Below are 15,216 nucleotides of genomic sequence, written 5' to 3'. Positions count from 1 at the left end.
TTGTTGTTTGTCTTTTGGATGGCAGCCATCCTTACTGGTGTGAGGTGATACCTCATTGTAGTTTTAATTTGCATTTCTCTGATAATTAGTGATGTGGATCTTTTCATGTGTCTCCTGGCCATCTGTATTTCTGTTTTGGAGAACTGTCTGTTCAGTTCCTCTGCCCAGTTTTTAATTGGGTTATTTGTTTTTTGTTTGTTGATGTGTGTGAGCTCTTTATATATTCCGGACGTCAAGCCTTTATCGGATGTGCCATTTTCAAATATATTATCCCATACTGTAGGGTTCCTTTTTGTTCTATTGATGGTGTCTTTTGCAGTACAGAAGCTTTTCAGCTTAATGTTGTTCCACTTATTCATTTTTGCTGTTGTTTTCCTTGCCTGGGGAGATATGATCAAGAAGAGGTCACTCATGTTTATGTCTAAGAGGTTTTTGCCTATGTTTTCTTCCAAGAGTTTAATGGTTTCATGACTTACATTCAGGTCTTTGATCCATTTTGAGTTTACTTTTGTATATGGGGTTAGACAATGGTCCAGTTTCATTCTCCTACATGTAGCTGTCCAGTTTTGCCAGCACCATCTGTTGAAGAGACTGTCATTTCGCCATTGTATGTCCATGGCTCCTTTATCAAATATTAATTGACCATATATGTCTGGGTTAATGTCTGGATTGTCTAGTCTGTTCCATTGGTCTGTGGTTCTGCTCTTGTGCCAGTACCAAATTGTCTTGATTACTATGGCTTTATAGTAGAACTTGAAGTTGGCAAGTGAGATCCCCCCTACTTTATTCTTCTTTCTCAGGATAGCTTTGGCTATTTGGGGTCTTTCTTGGTTCCATATGAATTTTTGAGTTATTTGTTCCAATTCATTGAAGAATGTTGCTGGTAGTTTCATAGGGATTGCATCAAATCTGTATATTGCTTTGGACAGGATGGCCATTTTGACGATATTAATTCTTCACGAAAGCAGTCTTAAGAGGAAAGTATATAGCAATCCAGGCATATTTAAAGAAGGAAGAACAAGCCCAAATGAATAGTCTAATGTCACAATTATCAAAATTGGAAAAAGAAGAACGAATGAAGCCTAAAGTCAGCAGAAGGAGGGACATAATAAAGATCAAAGAAGAAATAAACAAAATTGAAAAGAATAAAACAATAGAAAAAATCAAAGGAACCAAAAGCTGGTTCTTTGAGAAAATAAACAAAATAGATAAGGCTCTAGCCAGACTTATTAAGAGAGAAAGAGAATCAACACACATCAACAGAATCAGAAATGATAAAGGAAGCATCACAATGGACCCAACAGAAACACAAAGAATTATTAGAGACTACTATGAAAACCTATATGCTAAGAAGCTGGAAAACCTAGAAGAAATGGACAATTTCTTAGGAAAATACAACCTTCCAAGACTGACCAAGGAAGAAACTCAACATCTAAACAAACCAATTACCAGCAAAGAAATTGAAGTGGTAATCAAAAAACTACCCAAGAACAAAGTCCCTGGGCCAGGTGGATTTACCTTGGAATTTTATCAGTCATACAGAGAAGATATAATTCCTATTCTCCTTAAAGTTTTCCAAAAAGTAGAAGAGGAGGGAATACTCCCAAACTCATTCTATGAAGCCAACATCACCCTAACACCAAAACCAAGCAAAGACCCAACCAAAAAAGAAAATTGCAGACGAATATCCCTTATGAATGTAGATGCGAAAATACTCAACAAAATATTAGCAAACCAAAATCAAAAATACATCAAAAGTATCATACACCATGACCAAGTGAGATTCATTCCTGGGATGCAAGGATGGTACAACATTCGAAAATCTGTCAACATCATCCGCCACATAAACCAAAAGGAGGACAAAAACCACATGATCATCTCCATGGTTTCTGAAAAAGCATTCGACAAAATTCAGCTTCCATTCATGATAAAAAACTCTCAACAAAATGGGTATAGAGGGCAGGTACCTCAACATAATAAAGGCCGTATACAATAAACCCACAGCCAACATCATACTGAACTGTGAAAAGCTGAAAGCTTTTCCTGTGAGATTGGGAACAAGACAGGGATGCCCATTCTCCCCACTGATATTCAACATAGTACTGGAGGTCCTAGCCATGGCAATTAGACCACACAAAGAAATACAAGGAATCCAGATTGGTAACAAAGAATTCAAACTGTCACTGTTTGCAGATGGCATGATATATTACATAAAAAACCCTAAAGACTCCACTCCAAAACTACTAGAACTGATATCAGAATACAGCAAAGTTGCAGGATACAAAATTAACACACAGAAATCTGTGGCTTTCCTATACACTAACAATGAACTAATAGAAAGAGAAATCAGGAAAACCATTCCATCAAAAAGAATAGAAAATGTAGGAATTAACCTTACCAAGGAAGTGAAAGACCTAGACCCGGAAAACTATAAGACACTCTTAAGAGAAATTAAAGAGAACACTAACAAATGGAAACTCATCCTATGCTCTTGGCTAGGAAGAATTAATATCGTCAAAATGGCCATCCTGCCCAAACAGTATACAGATTTGATGCAATCCCTATCAAACTACCAACAACTTTGTTCAGCGAACTAGGACAAATAGTTCAAAAATTCATATGGAAACACCAAAAACCCCGAATAGCCAAAGCTTTCCTGAGAAGGAAGAATAAAGTTGGGGGGATCTCGCTCCCCAACTTCAAGCTCTACTACAAAGCCAAAGTAATCAAGACAATTTGGTACTGGCACAAGAATAGAGCCACAGACCAGTGGAACAGAATAGGGACCCCAGATATTAACCCAAACATTTATGGTCAATTAATATATGATAAAGGATCCATGACCATACAATGGGGAAATGACAGTCTCTTCAACAGATGGTGCTGGCAAAACTGGACAGCTACATGTAAGAGAATGAAACTGGATCACTGTCTAACCCCATACACAAAAGTAAATTTGAAATGGATCAAAGACCTGAATGTAAGTCATGAAACCACAAAACTCTTAGAAAAAAACATAGACAAAAATCTCTTGGACATAAACATGAGCGATTTCTCATGAACATATCTCCCTGGGCAAGGGAAACAAAAATGAATAAGTGGGACTATATCAAGCTGAAAAGCTTCTATACAGCAAAGGTCACCATCAATAGAACAAAAAGGTACCCTACAGTATGGGAGAATATATTCATATATGACAGATCTGATAAAGGCTTGACATCCAAAATATATTAAGCGCTCATGCACCTCAACAAACAAAAAGAAAATATTCCAATAAAAAAAAGGTCAGAGGAGCTGAACAGACAGTTCTCTGAAGAAGAAATTCAGATGGCCAGTAGACACATGAAAAGATGCTCCACATCGCTTGTCATCAGTGAAATGCAAATTAAAACCACAATGAGACATCACCTTACACCAGTAAGGATCATCACCATCCAAAAGACAAACAACAACAAATGTTGGTGAGGTTGTGGAGAAAGGGAAACCGTTCTACACTGCTGGTGGGAATGCAAATTAGTTCAACCATTGTGCAAAGCAGTATGGAGGTTCGTCAAAAGCTCAAAATAGAAATACCATTTGACCCCGAAATTCCACTTCCAGGAATTTACCCTAAGAATGAAGCACTCCAGTTTGAAAAAGACAGATGCACCTGTATGTTTATCACAGCACTATTTACAATAGCCAAGAAATGGAAGCAACCTAAATGTCTATCAGTAGATGAATGGATAAAGAAGATGTGGTACATATACACAATGGAATATTACTCAGTCATAAGAAAAAACAAATCCTATCATTTGCAACAACATGGATGGAGCTAGAGGGTATTATGCTCAGTGAAATATCCCAGGTGGAGAAAGACAAGTACCAAATGATTTCACTCATATGTGGAATATAAGATCAAAGAAAAACTGAAGGAACAGAACAGCAGCAGAATCACAGAATCCAAGAATGGACTACCGGCTACCAAAGGGAAAGGGACTGGGAAGGAGAGGTGGGAAGGGAGGAATAAGGTTGCGGAAAAGCAAGGAGGCTTTACTGTTAGCATGTATAATGTGGGGTGGGCATAGGGAGGGCTGGGTAACACAGAGAAGACAAGTAGTGAGTCTACAGCGTCTTACTACGCTGATGGACAGTGACTGTAATAGGGTTTGTTGAGGGGGGACTTGGTGAAGGGAGGAGTCCAGTAACCACAATGTTCTTCATGTAATTGTAGATTAATGATAATAAAATGAATAACAAAAGAAGTGAAATAATGTATTTGTGGCTCCCCATTGCCTTCAATATAAAATTAAAAGTTAGTGTAGAACTGGTGTAATGATGCAGCCTCAGTCTGCCTTGCCAGCCACATCCCAGTCACATGTTCTGTGACCTTTGTTACCTTAACAGAGTCTGCTGTGTGCATGTATAGGTGAATGCTGCTCTCACGTCTGAGAGTGGTGAATGTCAATGTAGAAATGTAGTGAATTGTGTATACTTCAGAAGGGGTATGCAAATGTTAAATTCATGCGGGTAAAATTAGACTATCCTTAGATATAAAATTTAGGATATGTCCTTTTGAACTTTTATTAGGTGTGTGTGTAATGTAGTTACCATTGAAGAGGTCTGATCTAATGGGGTTATTTGTAAATCTTTCTAGTTAACTTTTAGGGAGCCTAGTAACTGCATGAAAGAACCAGCAGGATTCATGATTCAAAAAGTTGTTGCTCTCCCCCCTCACCTTTCTTTAAATAGGGTCAGGCATTAAAAGTCCAGAGTAAGGTCTGTGTACTAGTCCTAGATCTAAATTCAAATATAAATATCCTGAGATAAACAATATAACATTTCTGAACCTCACTGTTTTCTAAAATAAGTTGAGTTGTGTGAGTCTATTAAGTTCTGCGTGCTTGGTACTGTGACTAGCGCTGCGGATTTAAAAGAAATGAATGACTTAACCACAGCACTAAAAGAGTTCATAGTCTGTTTTCTATGTCTGAAGCTGATGTCTGTAAGTCTCAAGAGGCAAACCTTAGTTTCTGAACATTTGATGAATGAAATGGATTTGTCAGAGATGACTAAATAAATTGTTTTTAGCTTCGAATGTTTGGAAATATAAGTATAACAGGCCTTAATTGAGTAACCAAGTTCCTGAGAAGCAGTCCAGTTTTCCTGTTAATTTCTATTTTAATTTCAGCTATCTCCTGCTGATTACTGGCGGCTTGCCTTCAGTTGTGTGGTTCAAAGCTGACATTCTGTGCTGTGAACAGTGAGCTTCTCCAGTGTCGGGCAGCTGCAGCTGCAGCGAGGCTGCAGTGAAGGGAGAGAAGAGCATCAGCTATTCTGATCTTGGCCATAACCATCCCCAGCGGAATTCTATTAACGTTAGACTTTTGACTGTCTGTGTTTCTGTTTCTTTTAGGATGAATTTCTATTAACTGAATCATTGTAATAAGGAGTTTCAGTAAGATTAAATTAATTCAGTGAAAGCCACTTCTCTGTGAAAGAGGAGAGCCAGAGGTAGATAGTTTCTGCTAATTAAGTTGATAGAAGGATGGATTTCCGTCTTGGAATATTGTGGGAAACCATAGTCCACAAAGGGAGTGATCTCTTTCCCTTTTGGACAATATTCTTTCTGCTTTCAGAAAGAGGTCTCTGAATAAGACCTGTCTGCACCTTGTATTTCTGAAAATGCATCAGTTTTACTCTTACAACTGAATAGATAGTCTGATTGTGCTATTGCTCCATTGTCTACTTTTGTAAAATTATTTTCTTAACTTCCATCAAGGCAGTACATTGTTTATTGCTCTGTTGGTTATCAGAAGTGGTTCTAGGTGCTCACATTACATCAAAGAACATACAGTCCTTGTCCTCTTGGAGCTTATATTATAGTGACCATGTTTCACATTTGGGGAGATTAAAAGAAAATGTACCATGTCAGTGTTTCAGGGAAGGTTAGAAGGATAGTGAAGCCAGGATGAAAGTAAAGATTTGTTATTTTATAAAAGGTGGTCAGGGAAATCCTCTCTCATACATATTTGCTTGAAGAAAGGATGTGTAGGAATAAATTTTTCGAGACCTTACATATCTTGAAATCTTGTTTATACCATAATACTTAATAGTTTCTCTTGGAATAGAATTTTAAGTTGGAAATAATTTCCCTTTGGAATAATGAGGACATTGTTCCATTGTCTTATAGTTTCCAGAATTGCTTTTGAAAAACTTAACAGTGATCCAATTCCTGATTGTTTGTTGTGAATTATTGTTTTGTCTGTGAACTTGTAAGATCATCTTTTTGTCTCCAGTGTTCTGAAATGTCACAGTGAGGTGCTTGGTTGTAGGTCCATTTTGTTTCATGGTGCTGGGCTACTGATGGGCCCATTTAATCTGTAAATTCATATCCTTTGGTTCTAGGAAATTGCTTTGAATTACTTAGTTGATGGTCTCCTCAATTTTCTGCCTTCTCTTTCATGAATGTCTTTTATTCATATATTGACCCTTCTGGGATTGGCTCTCTGATTTTTTCTTTTTTATTCTTCTGTTTCCCACATCTTTGTCTTTCTGTTCTGTTTTCTAGGGCACTTTATAAACTTTCTCTTCAAACCTTTTTTTTTTGCTATTGTATTTTTAATATCTATGAGTTAATCTTGTTCCCTGATTTTTCCTTTTAAAATAGCACCTATCTCTTATTTTTTTTATTTTACAATGTCTGTCTTAGCTTTCCGAGAAAAACAAATTTTGTTATTTTCTTTCTGTTCATGTAGTTTCTTTTTTCCTCCAAGTGTTTGCTGTTGGTTGTGTATAATTTCTTCTCTACTTTATGTTAGGAAGTTTCTTTAGTTGATTGCTAGATATACCTGGTTGTCAGTTTCTAGTTAAGAGTAAGTAACTAAGTATGAGACCAAATGGAATTTAAGCCAGTAGGTGACATCTGTGAGCTGTGAGTCTCACTGTGGAAGAGTGACCTGACTGTGTTCTTTCATTGGAGATTCCCAGTTTTTTATCTTTACTCAGGAATTGATAGAGTTCCAGGAGAAGATTTTTCCAATCTTCTACCCAGATGGAAAAGGCCTGATTGCCATAGTTTTGGTCTCCTGGGTACAGAAGACTGAGAGGTGTGTCAGTATACAGAATGCATATATTGATTTAATTAACTTTTAGTGTGGCGGTCCTGTCCTCAACTGTACCTAGGGTTGTTAAGCCTAGAAACCCTCTGATTTAGTTAGTTCATCAATGGGCTAAGGCTCTATATTTCTGCTCACCCAGTAACATAGAATATGAGATGAGATATAGGAATTGAATTGTTTCTTAAGACACTTCAACGGATCACCATTATTTTAGCTCCAGTCACACCACTTTCAGGATTCCTTGTGCAATCATTTCCTGAGTCTTTAAGCGATTCTTCAGGATAGATTATATTGAGTCAAGTCATTTTCCATTGCCAAGGCTTCAGGTTTCTCAAGTTGATTGAGGTTTGTATTTCAGCAGTTAGATTTTTGGTTTTTAAGTTCACTAATTCGTTCTTTTTCCCATTTCCTGTTCTTTTTTCTTAGATGTGATATACTTCCTTGTTTCTGGGAAGATTATTAGACAAAAATATTTACCTCTAGAAGTTCCTTTTTTTCTCATCATTGTTTTCCTTTAAATACTTGAACGTATAACTCTTTAACATCTGTGTCTGATAATTCCACAGTGTTTATTATTCCTGCATCTCCATCTGTTTGTTTTTCTTCTGGGTATAAATTACATTTTCCTGCTTCTTGGTTTGTCTAATACAGGCATGCCTCGGAAATATTGCAGTTTGGTTCCAGACCACTGGAGTAAAGCAAAGTTTGCAATAGAGTGAATCAAATGAATGTTTTGGTTTACCAGGGTATATACAAGTTAATTTAAACTATACCTTAGTCTTTTAAGTGTGCAAGAGTATTATGTCAGAAAAGAAATACTACATATACCTTTATTAAAAAATACTTTATTGCTAAATATGCTAACCATCATCTGAGCTTTCAGCAAGTCATAATCACTGATCATAGGTCACTGTAATGAATATAATAATAATGCAAAAGTTTGAAATATTGTGAGAATTACCAAAATGTGATAGAGACACAAAGTAAGCAGATGTTTGTGGGAAAATGGCACCAATAAACTTGCTTGATGCAGGGTTGTCACAATCTTTCAATTTTTAAAAAATGCAGTATCTGTAAAACTTAAGAAAGCAGCGACCAATAAGACAAGGCATGCCTGTAACTTTTCTTTTTCTCTGGATACTGGTCATTGTCAACATTACATTGTCAGGTCTCTGGATTTTGTTGTCCTCCTTTAAAGAATTTTGAGCTTTGGAAGGTAGTTAAATGACTTACAGTTCTGTTTGCTTTTTTCAAGTTTTGCTAGGGTGGGTATTAAAATATAATCATTACACTAGAGATAGTTTCTAGCCTCGCTACTAAGGTATGGTCCTGCTAAGGTCTCTACTGAATATCTTGAATGTTTAATGAAAACTCTGCACTTTGGCTGGTGGAAATCTGAATGATTCTATGACCTATGTGAGCTCTGGGAACCATTCAGCTCACACTTCCCTAGTCATTCTTTGCCCAGCTTTGTAAAATTTGACCCAGTGCCCACCCATCTTAGTGTCTAGCAAAGACTTACTGACATTCCTGTGTAAATTGAGCTTTAGTTTTCTACACAGCTTCCTTCTCTCTGGAACTTTGCCCCACACCTTCCAGAAACCTCAGATTTCTTGAATTCTAATTTCTGTCTCCTCTACTCAGCAAGGCAGGTATGCTCTGCTTGGGATCTATGTCCCTGTTGTGCAGTCCAGAATGTGTCTCACAACAGAAAGCCAGGAGATCGTAGGCCTCATCTCATTCATTTCCCCTCTCAGGCACCACAGTCCTATGTTGCCTGTTGTCCAGTAACTGAATACAGTTTTATATATTTTGGCCAGTTTTCTAGTTGTTTTAAATGAAAGGTACATATGGTTCCTGTTACTACATTATAGCTAGAAGCAGAAGTCAACATACTTAGTTTGAAATTCTATTCTGATTATATTTTAAGTCTTTCTTTGGTTGTGTTCATTTGTTTAACTTGTCTTCTGTCTTGAACGGGCTTTACATTCCTCAAGAGTTTGCTCATTCTTTCATTGTATATGCATATTTAATACTGAAATTCCTTATTGTCTATCTCTTCTGCTTCTGGACTGCTTGGGAAGAGGGCTAAGACCTGCCATTGGAGTTTTTACTTGTTTTTCAGTGGCAGTAAAAGAGCGAGTAGAATATATTTCTGGGCTACATATCCTGGTGGCTGATCTTCTGGGAACCAAAGCTTCCCTTTCTAAGTGTCACCAGCTACTGAGGATTCTGCCCTGTCTCTAAGGTCTTAATATGCATTATTCCCTCCTGGTGTCATAGGCCCTCGGTCACTGCCAGGTGTATTGGTGGGGAATGAATATGGGCTCATTTGACTTGGCTGCACCCACTGTGGTAGTCCAAGTAACAGTGCTGTTCACTTTCCCTTCCTGTTCCTGTATTCCACCTGTGGCCAAGGGGCAATGGCAAATCTGTTGCTGTTTTGTGTGTGTCTCTTACTTTGGAAGATCCATGTTCATCTCAGCCTGTTATTTTCCTCTTCATATTTTTAATTTGTTTTAGGTAACAGAGTATTCGCAGTTTCTAGCTCTTCAATTCCTTTTGTTCTTGTGTGACCACTAATTAATTTTCTGTCATTTCCAGGATTTGATGTAGATGGGGGAAACTAGCCAGTTCTCAGTCTGCCACCTTGAAACAGGCAGGATAATCCCTTTTGAGCCTGTCTCTGCTCAACCATTTTTTTTGGTATCATTAATCTACAATTACATGAAGAATATTATCTTTACTAGGCTCCCCCCTTCACCAAGTACTCCCCACAAACCCCATTACAATCACTGTCCATCAGTGTAGCAAGATGCTATAGAATCACTACTTGTCTTCTCTGTGTTGTACAGCCCTCCCTGTGCCCCCACATTATACATGCTAATTGTAATGCCCCTTTTCTTTTTCCCCACCCTTATCCCTCCCTTCCCACCCATTCTCCACCGTCCCTTTCCCTTTGGTAACTGTTAGTCCATTCTTGGGTTCTGTGATTCTGCTGCTGTTTCATTCCTTCAGTTTTTCTTTGTTCTTATACTTCACATATGAGTGAAATCAGTTGGTACTTGTCTTTCTCCGCCTGGCTTATTTCACTGAGCATAATACCCTCTAGCTCCATCCATATTGTTGCAAATGGTAGGATTTGTTTTCTTCTTATGGCTGAATACTATTCCATTGTGTATATGTACCACATCTTCTTTATCCATTCATCTACTGATGGACACTTAGGTTGTTTCCATTTCTTGGCTACTGTAAATAGTGCTGCGATAAACATAGGGGTGCATCTGACTTTTTCAAACTGGGCTGCTGAATTCTTAGGGTACATTCCTAGAAGTGATATTCCTGGGTCAAATGATATTTCTATTTTGAGCTTTTTGAGGAACCTCCATATTGCTTTCCACAATGGTTGAACTAATTTACATTCCCACCAGCAGTGTAGGAGGGTTCCCCTTTCTCCACAACCTTGCCAACATTTGCTGTTGTTTGTCTTCTGGATGGTGACGATCCTTACTGGTGTGAGGTGATATCTCATTGTGGTTTTGATTTGCATTTCTCTGATGAGTAGCAATGTGGAGCATCTTTTCATGAGTCTGTTGGCCATCTGAATTTCTTCTTTGGAGAACTGTCTGTTCAGCTCCTCTGCCCATTTTTTATTTGCATTATTGCTTTTTGTTTGTGTTCTCAACCATTTTTAAACCGATTTGCTTTCCACTACTACCAGGGTTTCAGTGTGTGTGTGTGTGTGTGTTAATAAATATCCAGTTTCACTGTCGGTAAACATTAAATAGCATAACATTTTCCCTTGGCTTCTTTATCCTGTGTGGGCCAATTTATTTGGCTCTTCATTCAAGAAATAACTATTGGGGCTCTTATCTAAGTACTTGAGGAGGAGGGTACTATCTAAAGGGAGAATTAAAGATATAACTATGCTATAATACTATAATAGGTGATGTGATAAGAGCTATTAGAAAGTACAAGAAAAGTTTTGCAGAAAGTTAGGTTAAATAGACAGTCCTTAACAAGCAGAGATAATATTTGCAGGGTGTAGAGTCACAAACTCAGTGGCAACGTAGTACCTGGTAAAAGTCACCAGTGACCTAATGGCTGAATCTACTTGCTTCTTTTTAGTCCTTCTTTGTCTTCACTGAGGCGAGTTGACACTTAGCAAGCACTATCTTTCTCTTGGAAATTCTCTTCTGTGACAGGTTTCTTTTCCTGCTTTTAAGACTTATCTTTCTGTCTCATTTTCCTGTCCCCTACCAGTTCTAGACATTCTGTCAATGTCTGTGTCTGTATTCCAAAGGCTTCAATGTCTCTAGGAAGATGATTCTCAAATCTTTGACCTGAGCTTTCACATTAGGCTGAACTCCAGATCCTTACTTACTGCTGCTTTGATTATCTGGAAAATGAATTACAAATCTGAGCCCTTTAATTCTCATCTTCTTAATAAGCTCCTCCTGTGTTCAGAAGTCTGTCACCAGTCTCTCCATTCTTATCACTGCAGAGTATCTTTGACTCATCTTTCTTCTTTATGTTTATTTTTCATTTGCTCTCTTTGTATTTCCATTGTCTAACCCTAATTTAGGCCCTCATTAATTCATTTCCAACTCATGAGTGGCATTTCACATGCTTTCCTGCCTCTGGTATTTCCTTTATGGGTCTATCCTATGCACAGGTGCCAGTTTCATCTAAAGCTGGTGCATTTATATTCTCATGGTTTTCTCTGGTGCAAAGTTCCATTATCAGTTAATGTAGCTTTCTCCTACTCCACTGTGATTTCCTCAAGGGCAGGACCTGTACCTTAATCCTTTTTCATATCCTCAGTACCAAGTTAACTGTCTGGCACATAATAGGCACTCAGTAGTTGAGTGAATGAGCTAGGACTTGTTTTGTTTCTAAGGTGTATTATGTTTTTTTATTAAGGTATCGATATACAATCGTATGAAGGTTTCACATGAGCAGCATTGTAGTTACAACATTCACTCACATTATTGGATCCCCCCCTTAACCCATTGCTGTCACTGTCTGTCCATCAGCATAGTCAGATGCTGTGGAGTCACTACTTGTCTTCTCCATGCTGTTCTGCCTTCCTTTGACCCACCTACATTATGTGTGCTAATTGTAGTGTCCCTTATCGCTCCCTACATACCCACCCTCCCCAATCCCTTCCCTTTGGTAACTTCTAGTCCCTTCTTGGAGTCTGTGAGTCTGCTGCTGTTTTGTTCCTTCAGTTTTGCTTTGTTGTTATACTCCACAAATAAGGGAAATTATTTGGTACTTGTCTTTCTTCTCCTGGCTTATTTCACTGAGCAAAATATTCCCCAGCTCCATCCATGTTGTTGCAAATGATAGGATTTGTCTTCTTCTTATGGCTGAATAATATTCCATTGTGTATATGTATCACCTCTTCTTTATTATTTCATCTACTGATGGACACTTAGGCTGCTTCCATATCTTGGCTATTGTATATAGTGCTGTGATAAACATAGGGATACATATGTCTTTTTGAATCTGGGATCTTGTTTTCTTTGGGTAAATTCTTAGGAGTGGAATTCCTGGGTCAAATGATATTTCTATTTTTAGTTTTTTGAGGAACCTCTACATTGCTTTCCACAAAATGGTTGAGTTAATTTACATTCCCACCAACAGTGTAGGAATTTTCCCCTTTCTCCACATCCTCACCAGCATTTGTTGTTTCTTGTCTTTTGGATGTTGACCATCCTAACTGGTGTGAGGTGATATCTCATTGTGGTTTTAATTTGCCTTTCTCTGATGATTAGTGATGTGAAGAAGCATCTTTTCATGTGCCCGTTGGCCATCTGAATTTCTTCTTTGGAGAAGTGTCTGTTCAGATCCTCCACCCATTTTTTAATCAGGTTGTTTGCTTGTTGGGTGTTGAGGCATGTGAGCTCTTTACATATTTTGGATGTTAACCCCTTATCGGATATGTCATTTACAAATATATTCTCCCATACTGTAGGATGCCTTTTTGTTCTGCTGATGGTGTCCGTTGCTGTTCAGAAGCTTTTTAGTTGGGTGTAGTCCCATTTGTTCATTTTTCTTTTCTTTCCCTTGCCCGAGGAGATGCGTTCAGGAAAAAATTGCTCATGTATACATTCAAGAGAGTTTTGCCTATGTTTTCTTCTAAGAGTTTTTTGGTTTCATGACTTGCATTCAGGTCTTTGATCCATTTCGAGTTCAATTTTGTGTATGGATTTAGACAATAATTCTAAGGTATATTATTTTTAAGATGTAGACTAGTCAGGCAGTCATTACTGGTATATAAATAGATTTTATTTTCAAAAACTTTCTGATAATGGACTATTAAATTTTGAATATTGATTTAACTGATTCATAAAAAGTAGGCAGTACCTTGAGAATCAAAAAACCCATTTTCATCATAGTAAGACAATATATTTAATGTTTGTCACAGTGTCAAACAAATATATGAAATTCTATTTTCACTAAAGGCACTGAGAAAAAGGGAAATATTATTTTAACATGTTGGACACATGGCATACAGCTCATTTTCTAAGTGACTGCTGTCAGCATTTCTGCTAAAAGAGCAGTATTATAATCATTGATTTCAGAAAATGCAAATTTGCTTGGAATGAGAAAAGCTCTGTTACATACTCACCTGTCAGTTTATTTCCAAATTTATATTCTAAATGTACAGTATGTGCATGTATGTACATGCTGCAAAATATGAAGAAATCTTAGGAAGAGGAAAACTGAAAGATTCAGAAACTGTCATGTTTTCCTTCCATTAATTTAAATAATTTGACTCAAAAACCTAACACTGCTTTCTTGATTAACACACTTAAAAGCTTTCTGGACCTCTATTATTTGTTTTTAATGTAATATAAATAGCATAGTTTTAAAGAAATTAGAACCATAAAACCCATTTTCATTTTGTGTTCATTCTTCACTTACATGTTTTTCCTTTTTTAAAATTTGTGTATAATTTATGTACAGTGAAGTACACAATCCTTAATTTTAGAGCTTGATGAATTTTCTACATATGTATCCTCATAGATAACCATCTTCTAGTGCAGGCTATAAAACATTTCCATCATCCTGACCCTCATGCTCCCTCCCACTCAGTATCACCACAAGAGTGACCCTTAGCCCATGTCCATCACCATAGTTTGCTTATTTTATAGTTTCTGATAACTTTAATAATGCTCTTTTGTGTCTACTTCTGTTATTCAACCTTATGTCTGTGAGATTCATCCGTGATCTTCATTGCTTATTATATATTTTTAAGTTTACCTTTTTTCACAAAAGTAACACATGTATTGAGGACATTTAGAAAATATGTAAAAGGTGATGAGAAAGGAGAAAGAGACCTTTAGTACCCAAAGACAAATGTTCCTAAGATTTGTTTACTTCCACTTCTATTCTTGATATATACATGTAGTTTTCTCTATTTGAAATCATAATACGTGTTACTATGTATCCATTTCTTACTACATAGCATGTAAATATTTTTACAGTCACCAAGAAAGGCCAGTTGTCTTTCTGCTTAGCCCTGGCTGAAATTACTAATGAGCTGGGATTTTCATTTTTTTCAGTTGTAATTCATCGGATGTTGTGTGTCACTCACTGTTCCAGTCACTGTTCTAGGTGCTAAGAGAAGAGAGAGAGGGCAAGACAGGCAAGCTCCCTGCACTTATGGAGGTTGCATTCTATACTGGGGAGCAGTGGACATCAACCAATGAAAAGTAAAGAAGGAATTGTCAGGTAGCAGTAAGCACTGTGAAGAAGATATGTGGACTTAAAGCTGCAGGACTTTCATATACAGTTGGTAGTGTATTACCAAGTAATGTCAAAATACCCCATGATCCAGAAATTTCACTTTGCTTCATGTACGTATAAATCAGGATGCACTTAAAAGAATGTTCATGGCAATATTATTTTTAATAGTGCCAAATTGGAAACACCAAATGTCCACCAACAGTAGAATGGATAAATGAGTTGTAGTGTATTCAGCTGAAATACTGTACAGCCACAGAAACAATGTGCTGCACTCTGTGATTGATTCTTATGAACATTCCACTGAGGGAAGGAAAACAAATGAAGAAGAACACATTCTATTTATAAAAAACCCAAAACT

Source organism: Manis pentadactyla, chromosome 6, assembly GCF_030020395.1.
Source record: "Manis pentadactyla isolate mManPen7 chromosome 6, mManPen7.hap1, whole genome shotgun sequence".
NCBI classification, from domain to species: Eukaryota; Metazoa; Chordata; class Mammalia; order Pholidota; family Manidae; genus Manis; species Manis pentadactyla.
Note: the sequence above shows the minus strand (reverse complement) of the source record.